Here is a 12,875-nt window from a genome sequence, read left to right on the forward strand (position 1 = left end):
GGAGATAAAATTGGATTCTGAGCAAGAATTCTGCCTTCAGCAATTACTGCAAGTAGCAATTAAATCTTCAGATATATTGATTTTGATATAAGCACTATTTTTAAAAAAATTTCCCCTCCATGCAGAATTGTCTCTGTGGGAACAATGGGATTAGCAATCTGGTATATTTGCATCAGTAGTATAGTAGATTCTGACAAAACCCTGCCTATAGAAAGCTGGGTTGTAACTTTCATTAGCAACAAGTGTTAAAAAGTCACTTGGAAAAGGAAGTTTAAATTGAGGTAGAAAGTGGGGGAAATGGGCAGAAAGTGATGTAAGGAGGTAAATAACTAAAAAAGAGATGCCTGCATGAAATTAAAATGCGTGAAATCATAAATCACACAGAAAGCGGATACATCATGAGAGAACATACTCCTCTTTCATGGAGGTATTAATTCAACAGTGGCATATCATATTTTCTCCGTGGAGGAAAAAGACATTGTTTTAAAGTAGGATATTTAAACAGTCCTCTAGGAAGAAAAGCAAATATATCCTTGGCAGGGGAAAATGACAAAATTATAATTAAGCGCTTTTAGAAATAGGGCCTGTTTCTCAGCCACTGTAAATCGACACAGCTCCACCGAAGTCAATGGAGCTAACCCATTTACAGAAGCTGAGAATCAGGTTAATAATGTTCCATATGTGACTTACTGACAACATTAAGTAAACTCTAACACCAAGTAATTTTTCATTGCTAATCATGACGCTATTTGCTCTAGTTTGATAATAAATGCTGCAAATGCGAAAGGTTACAAAACTGTTCCAGTTATTTCCCCACCAGTTTTATTTGATCATAATTAAGGCTACAATTTAGTAACGGAAGTCACGGAATCTGTGACTTCTAGCAAACTTTGTGACCTCAGCTTGCGGTGCTCGGGAGCTGCAGGGTCCCACACCACCACAGGGGCAGGGAGCTGCGAGGACCTGGAGCTCCAAGCTACTGTGCCCCACAGCTCCCAGCCCTCATGGGTAGCAGGGCGATGCCCAGAGCAGCAGGCAGCAGGGGTACCCCGCAGCCCCCAGCTGCTGCAGGTGACTCCTAGCCCCTGCACAGCTGCTCCGCTTCAGGCAGCGTGGGGACCCACAGATCCTCATTTTGTCAGGGATATTTTTAGTAAAAGTCACGGACAGGTCACGGCTTCCATGAATTTTTCTTTTTTGCCAATGACCTGTCTGTGACTTTTACTAAAAATATCCATGACAAAATCTTAGCCTTAATCATAATACTCTGAATAATTCTCCTTTGCCATGCTTGGTTTCAGCTGCAATGTGAGTTATTTTGCACAATGAGGAAAATCTATGTTCTTGTTTCTGGGCTCAATTCTCCAAGATTCTTGGTATACTGTTCCCAATCCAGCAAGACACTTGGCACATGCCTACATGCTTGGCTGGGTCCATGAGTGTGCTCAGCACCTTGCAGAATCAAGCTCTTCGAAAGAGCCAGGGATGAGATTTGGGAGGGGAAATATTGTCACCCTGCTGCAAAGTGGTAGCAGATATTATAGCCCTGCATGTTAGCTTCCTGGTGGAGGAGAAATCAGTGACATAAAGTCAGGGTATCTTTTTTTTGTTAGTGTATCATATACACCAGTCCTGGAACAGAGGTGGTCACAAATGGCACACAGGCAAACCCTTTCTCAAATCTCAGATCAAAAACCAATGCCCAGTTCCAAAGGAGCAACTCTGCACTAAGAATTGATTCCAGTTAGAGAGATTAAAGCAGAGAACAGCTTTCTTGCTGTTTGCCATAGCTCCCCTGCTCTCTTCTCCCCCCTCTGTTCCCACCCCACCCCACCCAACAAGGAATCTGAATTACAAAGCAAACTGACAATGATGCAACATTTCTTCAGAGACTGAACAGTCCCTGCACAAAACATGGACATTTTTTGACTAGGGAACAGCACCACTTGGTGCCTCCCACCTTAACAATATTTCCCATAATGTAAAAAAAAATAATAATGCTTTTTCTACATAGTACTCAAATCCAGCAATGTTGTGATCTGGTTCCCCAAGGTGCTAAGCACCTGCAGCTCCCATTGACTTCAGTGCTTCAGCACAACCACCTTTGAGGGGGAAAAATACACTGGATTATATAGGCCCAAATCATCCCCTCTCATGGGGACTCCTTGCAGGACTGGGGCCTTATTGTGTTTGCATGAGTCTTTAACATAAGCAAAAGAGAACAGAAAAACATTTACAAAGGTAGGTATGTTTAATTGTAAAACCATTAAAATTGGTAGCGAGGCCTCAGAGGCAGGTGCTTTTATCTTTGAAACTGAGGGCCTGTCTTCGCTGCTCAAATTATAATGTGGGTGTTGCCCCTAACATGAGTCCCATCCTCATGCAAAAACCCTTAACTCGAACTGGCTTTTCATTCGAGTTGGCTGGCTCCCCAAGGGGTGTAGGCTACAGCTTGAGTCGGCACAACTCATCAACTGCTAACACAACTCTTTAGGGTGACCAGATGTCCCAATTTTATAGGGACAGTCCCGATATTTGGGGCTTTTTCTTATATAGGCTCCTATTACCTCCCACCCCATCCCGATTTTTCACATTTGCTGTCTGGTCACCCTACAACTCTTCCAGTATCATTCTGCAGTGTGGCTGCTCTGACTCAAGCTAGGCTAACTCACTCAAGTTCTCTACACTCAAATTAAACTCTGCAGTAAAGACATACCCTGACAAGATTTCAAATTGATGGTGTCCTTTTAATCTGATCGGTCAATTAGGAGTTTAATTTATTCAGTAGGCCTAGGCTAATATAACGAACTAGAGAGAATTGGGGGCATGAAAGAGCTGTGGATAATTTTAGGGTTTCTGCAAAACTTTCTAAAACCATAAGAATATGGGTTTTTTAAATGAAGGCCCCAATCCCATAATCAGGATGCACATGCACAAATGTTTGCACACGAATAGTTCTGGTAATTTTAATGAAATTAGTTGCACAAATAAAGTCGCACGCATGCAGAAGCGATTTCATTTTTATCTTTTCGTTTGCCAATTCAGTCCTCATAGTAAACACTCGCCCCTTTAACCCAGTCAGGGGTGAAATTCAACATCTAATCAGGACCATTTATTAAGTGCAGATATATTTTGTTAAACAAGAGATTAACTACAAAAAATGTGTTCATCATGCACAGCCAAAATAACGAAAGCAACAGATGCAAACGCTAAGGTTAACAGAGAAATATTAAGTCATTCCCATTGAGTGCTGATTGCATATTAACTTAAATATATTTAGTTGCACATTTAACAAGAAAAACAGCAGTTGAAATAAACCTTACATGGGCCAGATTCTCAGCTGATGTAAATTCTCAGAACTCCAAAGCTATTTACACCAGCTGAGAATTTGGGTTATGTGCAACAAAACCAAGTCAATTGTTGCTGCAGAAACCTTTGCATTCCAATTTCCTGCCTTTGCAACGTTTACTGGGCAGCTTTTAATAGTTTTGTTATTTTTTTTTTTTTGCACTTAATAAAAAACGCACCCAGTCTTTTTACACCAAGAAGGCGGGCTTCTTTTTAGAAGCTTTGTCCTCCGGGATAAATTCATGAAGCCAAAATTTTGTGGTGTCTGTGTCCTTACTCTCTGATGCAGTATTGATACCTTTCAATGCAACATCAGTCCATAATGACATTGTGGGAGATGGGCAGTATCGCAGGGGTTCCCCACTTTTCCTTCTCTTTTAAAAAGAGCACAGAAATAAAAATTCTGTTAGTTTCTTTCAGCTCTTACATAGAGTCCCACAAAGCTGTCACACTAGACCTCAGCCTAATATTTTCTACATAAATATCCATGCAAGAAGGCATCAACCACTTCTCTCTGGACAGCAAATACAAGGAATGCAACTGATAATTCCACTGTATGGGGAGAAGTCACTGGGAGGCATAGGAACCTGTCCTTGAGTTTCCCCAACTGAGGGCCCTGCTACAAAAGCAAAGGAACAGCTCTGCTGCCTTGCTCAATTCAACAAGGACTCTGTTGTAACTGAACTGAACCGGTTTCAGAGTAGCAGCCATGTTAGTCTGTATTCGCAAAAAGAAAAGGAGTACTTGTGGCACCTTAGAGACTAACCAATTTATTTGCGCATAAGCTTTCCTGAGCTACAGCTCACTTCATCGGATGCATACTGTGGAAAATACAGTGGGGAGATTTATACAGGAGCTCGTTATATATGTCATTCTGTCTTCGAATCTGATATCCTGTGGGGGAATCTTCAGGGAATGTGATTTAGTTCAGCCTTGGGTCAGGGAGAGTTGACTCAACCTTAAAACAAATTCAGGCGATCTCAACTGACAAGCCACTGACTACTGTTTGCACTACAATAAAGTAAGGGATCCAGCCTAGTTAAACCCAGTGTTAACATAAATCCAAGGAGAAGGGAACAACAACAATTTTCATTCACTCCATGACAAAGAGGACAATTTTCATTGGTGCAGAATTCTGAGAAAGACGCTCACCAAGTAGCATTCTCAGTGTCCCATGTGGTAAAAGCATCTCAATCCTGTTTAATCGCACTGATGTCTTACACAGGCTGGCAATGAGAGGTCTGGGCTTGTATGCATATGTGAAGGCTTTTTGTTACAGGCATTGGATGGAGTTCCTTTGTTTGCATACCGGGTAGCTTTCAGGAGAGGTATTTTATATGGATCCCCATGGAAAGATCTCAGAGGACATGCTCTAAGCACAACTCTGCACATGAAAGTAATAACTCTCCAAGCATTATTTGTGGTTTATGGTTGAGGGAAGTGCAAACTGCACTATTCGCAATTCTAGGATGAAATCCTGCCCCTGATGAAGTCACTGGGAGATGTACCATCGTCACTGGGACCAGGATTTCCCCTCCTTCATTGTACTTTTTCCTTTTGTTGGATAAAGCTATTTGTAAATCATCCCACATTGACTATTCCCATACTGCAAAGGAGGGAAAGGATGTATGGGGGAAACATAATGTAAAATTAAGAAAGAGGATTTCTTTTCCCCCTCCATTTGTAAGATCTCAGGAAAAACTGGTGTCTCAAACCACCATTTTTGCTTTCTGTTTGCTCAGAATGATGTTGATATTCATCTCAATGTTTCACCTTCTATAAATTTGACAGAATTCTAAGGGATCATTTAGTTCATGAACAAAAGCAGCATAATATAAAATCTTTTGCTTACATGGGTGTAAGTCAGGAGTCATATTGCTGAGGTCAGTTACACTGGTGTAAAATTGGTATTGCTGAGGTCAGTTACACGGTGTAAAACAAAGTTACACTGGTGTAAAACTGTGATAAATTGGAGAAGACTCAAGCCCCAGAAATATAAGGAAAAAATTGCAGAGACTACGAAGGGTATGTCTTCACTGCAGCATTAACTTGGGCTCTTACCAGGCTGTGGCCCCTAACCCCCCTCCCATTTTGTCCACACACAAAACCTTGTCACTGGAGTTTAGTTGCACTTTTAACCCAGGTTAGCTGGTTCATCTGGGCCTGTAGGCTAAGGCCTGACTGAGGCTTTCACTTGGGCTATTAACTCAGCCACTTTGAAGTGAGGGTGCAGGCTAAATCACCCAAATGCTGATCATCCTCCAGTTCCTTCCCACAATTCCCCTCACCCTCCGTTTGCCAAGAAGGACAGAGAAGTTCTCCCATAATTCACTGGGAATCACAGAGCATCTCAGGTTACTGTAACACACAGAACCGTTGGATATGCTCCCAGAATTCCGAGCAGCACACACAGGCGAGTGCAGCACCAGTGAAGACTCAGTAACTCAAGCAGGGCTTTCCAGTGTGATCGTTCACACCCAAATGCTGATCACCTGAGTTAACTCTGCAGTGAAGATCACATGAGCCCGATTCACTATTGCCCTGCCCCTAGTGTAATCATTGTCACCAGTGCAAAATGGATGTAAAACACTATCAAATCAGAATAGTGGTGTTTTATATTCATTTTGCAATGGTGACAATGTCTACATTAGGGATAGGGCAATGGTGAATGGTGCCCTGTATACTTCTAGACCCTGGTAGCAAAAAAGACTGTGTCTTTCCTGGGGAATCTGCCACCATTGCACTACCCCTGGTGCAGCTCCATCAGTCCTAGTGCAAATAGGGCACAGACATTTTCACCAACATCTCATCTAACTCTCTGCAGGGTAGATCTAAGTAACATGGTCGTGTCCCATCTACCTACGATCTGTGGAGCTGCACGATCCAATGGTGAGAAGATTACTCTGAAAATGATAGCATAAACAAGGTCCAAGCATGTGGCCATCTTACAAACTGCGCTAGTACCTAGTAATCTGGTCTGTAAAACTGGTTGTTATTCAGCTGGGTGAAACTTTTCAGACAAAACTTTTTTTCTGCTTAAAAAAAAAAATAAATGCAGATTCAGGCTGACCAAGATATTTTGCAAATTTGTGGTGAATTCATGGAATTGTTCCGTTGATTTTACGTGTATATATTTGGAAAAGTCAAAAAGTCTGATGCAAAATGACATTTGTTTCCAATTTTATTTTGATTTTATTACACTTTTTTTTTAAAAAAAGGAAAAACCAAAAAGTTTCTTTTTAACTCAAACATTTGACCTAAATCTATGTATAAACAAAAAACAAAAAAAACCCTAAACCTCTTTTGGGTCACTGAAAATTTAAAAAAAAAATTGTTCTGAATCTCCCCAAATCAAATTTTTTGATTTGCGGAGATTTCATGATGATTTCATGATTTGTCAGTTTGGCCACTGAAGCAAAAAAAATGGTTATTTGCACAGCTCTAGTTTACCGTGCACAGACTTTCAAATTCTGAGCAGGGAATCTGTTGTTTAAAAAGTGAATTGTTCCACTGGTTTTCCCCATTGTGTGCCACTGCATGATTTCTAGTTAGATAGTACAGCACTTGATCCTGAAACGTATACAATAAGCTACACAATAGAGCTGAACATTAAGTCAGGATTTCACTTGTTAAACGAAAAAAGGTGGAATTGCCAAAGTAACGCCTCAGAGACTCTTGGAATCTTGCAGATAAGATAAAATATTTATAAGGGATGCAATATTCAAACTCAGCATTTCACAGGTCTGCATATTTTAAACTGTTGATAACTTCACTCCTGAATCAAGCGAAATTGTAACTAATTGGGATTCTTTTGCTACCAATGAGAAAACAGTGTGAGAATTAACACATTAAATTGCAATTAACAGTGTTACACGGTTCCTGCTTCCCTCCCGCTGTACGTTATGTACATGTACATGAATATTCACAGCCAATCAGTGCAATTTCACAAAAGCTTTTCAGTAAAGAAATTCACAGAACAAATCTCTCCTCCAGGGATGGACGGAATGGAGACTACTAGCATCCTCCCTACAACCTCACCAGCAGCTCAACGGGGCATTATTTACTCTGAGGGAAGCAATGCTACATCAATGCTTGGAGCAAAGAGTTACTTTAGAACCCATTACAGAACACTGGTTCGTTATATCTGAACACTGGTTAGTTATATCTGAACTCTGTCTGTCACACTTGGATCACAGGGTTTGCCAGTCCAGATCAGACCTATCTGATTAGTATCTGGTCTCTGGCAGTATCCAGTTCCAGCTGCTTCATAGGAAGGTGCAAGAAGCCCTGCAGCAGGCAATTGTGGGACAACCTGCCCCCAGGGAATGTTTCTTCCCAACTCCCATGAGCCAGAGGGTGATTTATCTCTTGAAGTATGAGGGTTTACATTCCTTGCAAAACTCTTTGATTCATCATCATAATTTGATAGTCTTATTCCCTGTGCAAATACCATTTTGTAATCCTGCTGAGATCTTGGCATCATTGATCTCCTGCAGCAAAGAGTTCTACTGGATAATTAGGCCCAGTGTTAAAAAACATTTCCTCTTATCAGTTGTAGGGACACCTAGAGCATGGGATTGCATCCCTGACCATCTTGGCTAATAGCCATCGATGGACCTATCCTACATTGATTTATCTAATTTTTTTTTAACCCAGTTATACTTCTGGCCTTCACAACATCCCCTGCCAATGAATTCAGGAGATTGAGTGTGTATTGTGTGAAGTACTTTCTTGTGTTTGTTTTAAATTACTGCCTATTAATTTCACTGCGTGATCCCTGGTTCTTGTGTTATGTGAAGGGGTAAATAACACTCTCTCATTCATATCTCCACACCACTCATGATTTTATAGATCTCTATCACATTCCCCTTAGTTGTCTCTTTTCTAAGCTTAACAGTCCCAGTCTTTTCAATCTCTCCTTATATGGAAGTTGTTCCATACCTGGTAATCATTTTTGTTTCCTTTCTCTGCCATTTTTCCGTTTGTAATATAACTTTTTTTGAGATGGCATGACCACAACTGCACACAATATTTAAGGTGTGAGCCTACCATGGCTTTATATACTGGCATTATGATATTTTCTTATTAACTATCCCTTTCCTCATCATTCCTAACATCCAGTTAGCATTTTTGACTGCCACTGTACATTGAGCAGACGTTTTCAGAGAACTAGCCACAATGACTCCAAGATCTTTCTTGAATGGTAACAGCTAATTTAGACCCCATCATTTTGTAGATTTAGTTGGGATTATGTTTTCCAATGTGTATTACTTTGAATTTATCAACATTAAATTTAATCTACCATTTTGTTGCCCAGTCACCCACATTTGTAGAGTCATCCGCTAACTCTTCACAGTCTGCTTTGTACTTAACTATCATGATTAGTTTTGTATCATCTGCAAACTTTGTCACATCACTGTTTAACTTTTCAGTTATTCCAGATCATTTATGAATATGTTGAACAGCACTGGTCTCAGGACGGATTCCTGGGAGACCCTGCTATTTGCCCCTCTCCATTGTGAAAACTGACCATTTATTCCTACCCTTTGTTTCCTGTCTTTTAACCAGCTACTAAACCATGAGAGGACCTTCTCTCTGATTCCATGACAGCTTACTTTGCTTAAGAGCCTTTAGTGTGGCAACTTGTGAAAGGCTTTCTGAAAGACCAAATACACATTATGCACTGGATCATCCTTGCCCACGTGTTTGTTATCCCCCCAAAGAATTCTAATGGATTGGTGAGGCATGATTTCCATTTACACAAGCCTCAAGGGGGTTTCACCCCACTTTCCCTGGTGGCTGGTCAGGGAACCCAGGCCCTTCCTCTACTCTGGGGTTCAAGCCCAGAGGCCCTGTATCTGGCAATCAAGGTCTACTCCCTCACATTTCTCCCTGCCTCCCTGGACACCTTCCTACCTTTTCTCTCCCCCAAAAAGTGACTACAGACTCTCTCCCTGCAGCACCCTTTCTGCTTCAAATTCCATGGCTTTATAATCACCACCCAGTCCCTCCCCAGCTAGGCTACATTATCAATTAGGCTGGGCTTTCTCTGTCACACGGGGCAGCCAAGTATGTTAATTGGCCTCTGAGGCCCACATTAACCCCTTCAAAGCCTGTGTGGGGATACACACGCCATCACAGGTTGCTATGGCAAGGAGAAGGATGGGTATGTAACCTACGGGAGATGGGGTTGTGTCTCTTACCTGTACAACACACCAGGATGCACACAAGGACTAAAAAGAGATCATGAAACACCCACCTTCCTTTATGTCAGCAAATGGGCTCCACCTTGTCCTGCTAGGAAATAGCTTCTCCCACCGGGCTCTGTAAACAAGTAGAAGAGTTCAGCTTCCAGGGCTGCCAATCCAGCACTTCTCAACAGCACTAACTTCACTTGGGAGGAAAAAAATAAAAATGAATGTAATTGTTTTCAAAGCGCAATATTACTAATGAATATCAAACAGGAGAGGTTCAACCAAGGGGCTCTATTTCCGTCTTGTAGGAGCCAAATCATTTTCCACCACTAGAAGGTACGAAAAGAAAAGACCAGAATCCTGATCTCAGCTACACCAGAGGCATCTTTGTGTGTGTGTGGAGGGGGGGGGCACTGATCTGTGTTTAATTTTCAGGGATAATCTTTAAAAATGGAAATCTGCAGTAATTCCAGATAAGTCAGTGAAGTTACAATTGTGACAGTCAGAATCAGGCCCATTTAAGATACTTGCTTAAAAGTTAAAGCCAGATACTTGAACTTTGGATACTGTTAGAAAGGAGACAGCAGCATTTTAAGGATTGGAAGGAAAGGTTAGATTTACAGAGTTGCAGGATGCATTTAAGAAGGCTCTTCTGAAATAAATTCATCACTGATTAGGTATCCAAAAGGAAACCACAAACCAGTTTACTAACGCCTATTCTGGTGAGTCAAGCAAACATATTTGTAAAAGCTAGCTACAAATAGCTCTGGAAATGCTGCCTCATTTTGCAGAGAATTTTACAGGCAAGAATCAGTCTCTAAAGATCTAGCAGGTTTTTGCTTGGCTGGCTAACAAAATAACCTTACATAGTTAAATGCAAACTACAGTCCTAATCCTGGAAAACTCCCTGGCCCAAAGAGTAGAACTGCCTAGGAATTTTCCAGCAAAACATTTCTTCAGCAGAAAATGTTGTTTCTGAAACATCAGAAAATGTTGAATCTGCTGAAATGTTTTTATTTTGCTTCAAGAAAATCACAGTCTGCCCTCTGGCTGAGCTGCCATAGTGCATTATAGGCAATGTAGTGCAGCTGGGGAGCCTACCTGTTTGAGGAGAATGCTGGCAGTAGCAGGGCCTCCCTACCCATATGCAAAGTACACAGCTCCATAGGGCACCAGGAAATTTGGGGCACCAAATTTCCTGGTGCCCTTCACAGCTGCGTGCTGCTCCAGCCTCTGTCCCGCCTCTTCCCACCCCTGCTTCGTCCCCACTCCACCCCTTCCCCAAAGCCTCCACCCTGCCTCTTCCTGCCTCTGCTCCACCCCAGCCTCACCTCCACTCCACCCCTTCCCCAAAGCTTCTGCCCTGCTCATAGACTTGTTGCCGGCACCCAGTGCCGAGAGGCTGAACAACAGCTTGAGTTGGTTCGTTACCCGGTGTGCTGCACCCAATAATCACAACGGGGTGGAGAAGCAGAAAAGTTTATTTGAAGCTTCAAAAAGGTACAGGGAGAATAAAATCTCAAATCCTGCACACCAGAGCAGGAAGTTACACAGACTTTTATACATCCTTTTTCCCAGCATACTTATCCAATAGCAAGCTGCTCCAAGTATCCATATAGCCAGCCAATCCAGTTCCCAGCTAGTTCCCTGATTCTCTGTATCATTTGTTAAACTATACATAAAGCTGCTTTATTCAGCATTGTTCTTCCATATCTCCCCTGTTTGGCCTTGCTTAGTTTCAGGCAGTCTGACTCTGCAACATACTTTTGTAGATTCTCAGCATAACTGCTGTGTGGGCCTCCAGGCGGGGGGGCCGAGGACACTTGGGCCTAGCACACAGAGCTGCTGCGAGTGCCTCCAGGCAGGAGGGGGTGGGGCAAGGACACAGGGGCCTAGTGCGAGGGGGCTTCATCGACACTTGTGGTCTTCCATCCCCTCGAGTTACCTAGTGGCCATGCCCCAGTGTTCCCAACAGACTCATAGACTTTAAGGTCAGAAGGGACCACTATGATCATCTAGTCTAACCTCCTGCAAAACGCAGGCCACAGAATCTCACCCACTCACTCCTGCAATAAACCTCTCATCTATGTCTAAGCTATTGAAGTCCTCAAATCATGGTTTAAAGACTTCAAGGTGCAGAGAATCCTCCAGCAAGTGACCTATGCCCCATGCTGCAGAGGAAGGTGAAAAACCCCCAGGGCCTCTTCCACTCTGCCCTGGAGGAAAATTCCTTCCCGACCCCAAATATGGTGATCAGCTGAACCCTGAGCATGTGGGCAAGATTCACCAGCCAGAAACCCAGGAAAGAATTCTCTGTAGTAACTCAGATTTCATCCCATCTAACATCCCATCACAGGCCATTGGGCCTATTTACCATGAAAAGTTAAAGATCAATTAATTGCCAAAATCATGTTATCCCATCATACCATCTCCTCCATAAACTTATCGAGCTTAATCTTGAAGCCAGATAGGTCTTTTGCCTCCACAGCTTCCCTTGGAAGCTTTAACCAATTTAACCAATTGCCTCCCCTTTAACCAATTCCTTATCCACCTTTCAATTTTCATATTGATCCCCATCTTTTCCAATTTAACTAATCATTCCCCTTGTGGCACCGTATCAAACGCCTTACTGAAATCTAGATAAATTAGATCCACTGCGTTTCCTTTGTCTAAAAAATCTGTTACTTTCTCGAAGGAGATCAGGTTGGTTTGGCACGATCTACCTTTTGCAAAACCATGTTGTATTTTGTCCCATTTACCATTGACCTCAATGTCCTTAACTACTTTCTCCTTCAAAATTTTTTCCAAGACCTTGCAAACTACAGATGTCAAACTAAGAGGCCTGTAGTTTCCCAGATTGCTTTTTTTCCCTTTCTGAAAAATAGGAACTATGTTAGCAACTCTGCAGTCATACGGTACAACCCCTGAGTTTACAGATTCATTAAAAATTCTTGCTAATGGGCTTGTAATTTCATGTGCCAGTTCCTTTAATATTCTTAGATGAAGATTATCTGGGCACCCCGATTTAGTCCCATTAAGCTGTTCGAGTTTTGCTTGTACCTTGGATATGGTAATATCTATCTCCATATCCTCATTCCCATTTGTCATGCTACCATTATCCCTAAGATCCTGATTAGCCTCATTAAAGACTGAGGCCAAAATATTTGTTTAGATATTGGGCCATGCCTAGATTATCCTTAACCTCCACTCCATCCTCAGTGTTTAGATTATCCTTAACCTCCACTCCATCCTCTGCCCCGCCCTGCCTCTTCCCGCCCCTGCTCTGTCCCAGCCCTGCCCCCATTCCACCCCTTCCCCAAAGCCTCCACCCTG

General features: G+C 42.2%; 1 protein-coding gene across 1 annotated transcript in view; it reads right to left on the reverse strand.

Annotated features, from left to right (window-relative positions):
* ACKR3 (atypical chemokine receptor 3) overlaps positions 1–9,672 on the reverse strand; it is a 30,486-nt gene extending 20,814 nt beyond the window's left edge. Inside the window, exon 1 of the mRNA XM_084642628.1 lies at positions 9,608–9,672. The gene's annotated coding sequence lies outside the window, so the exon portion shown is untranslated. The remainder of the gene's footprint in view (positions 1–9,607) is intronic.
* Positions 9,673–12,875: the final 3,203 nt, after the last annotated feature.

Source organism: Lepidochelys olivacea (assembly GCF_965140295.1).
Source record: "Lepidochelys olivacea isolate rLepOli2 genome assembly, chromosome: 11".
In the NCBI taxonomy this organism is placed as follows: Eukaryota; Metazoa; Chordata; order Testudines; family Cheloniidae; genus Lepidochelys; species Lepidochelys olivacea.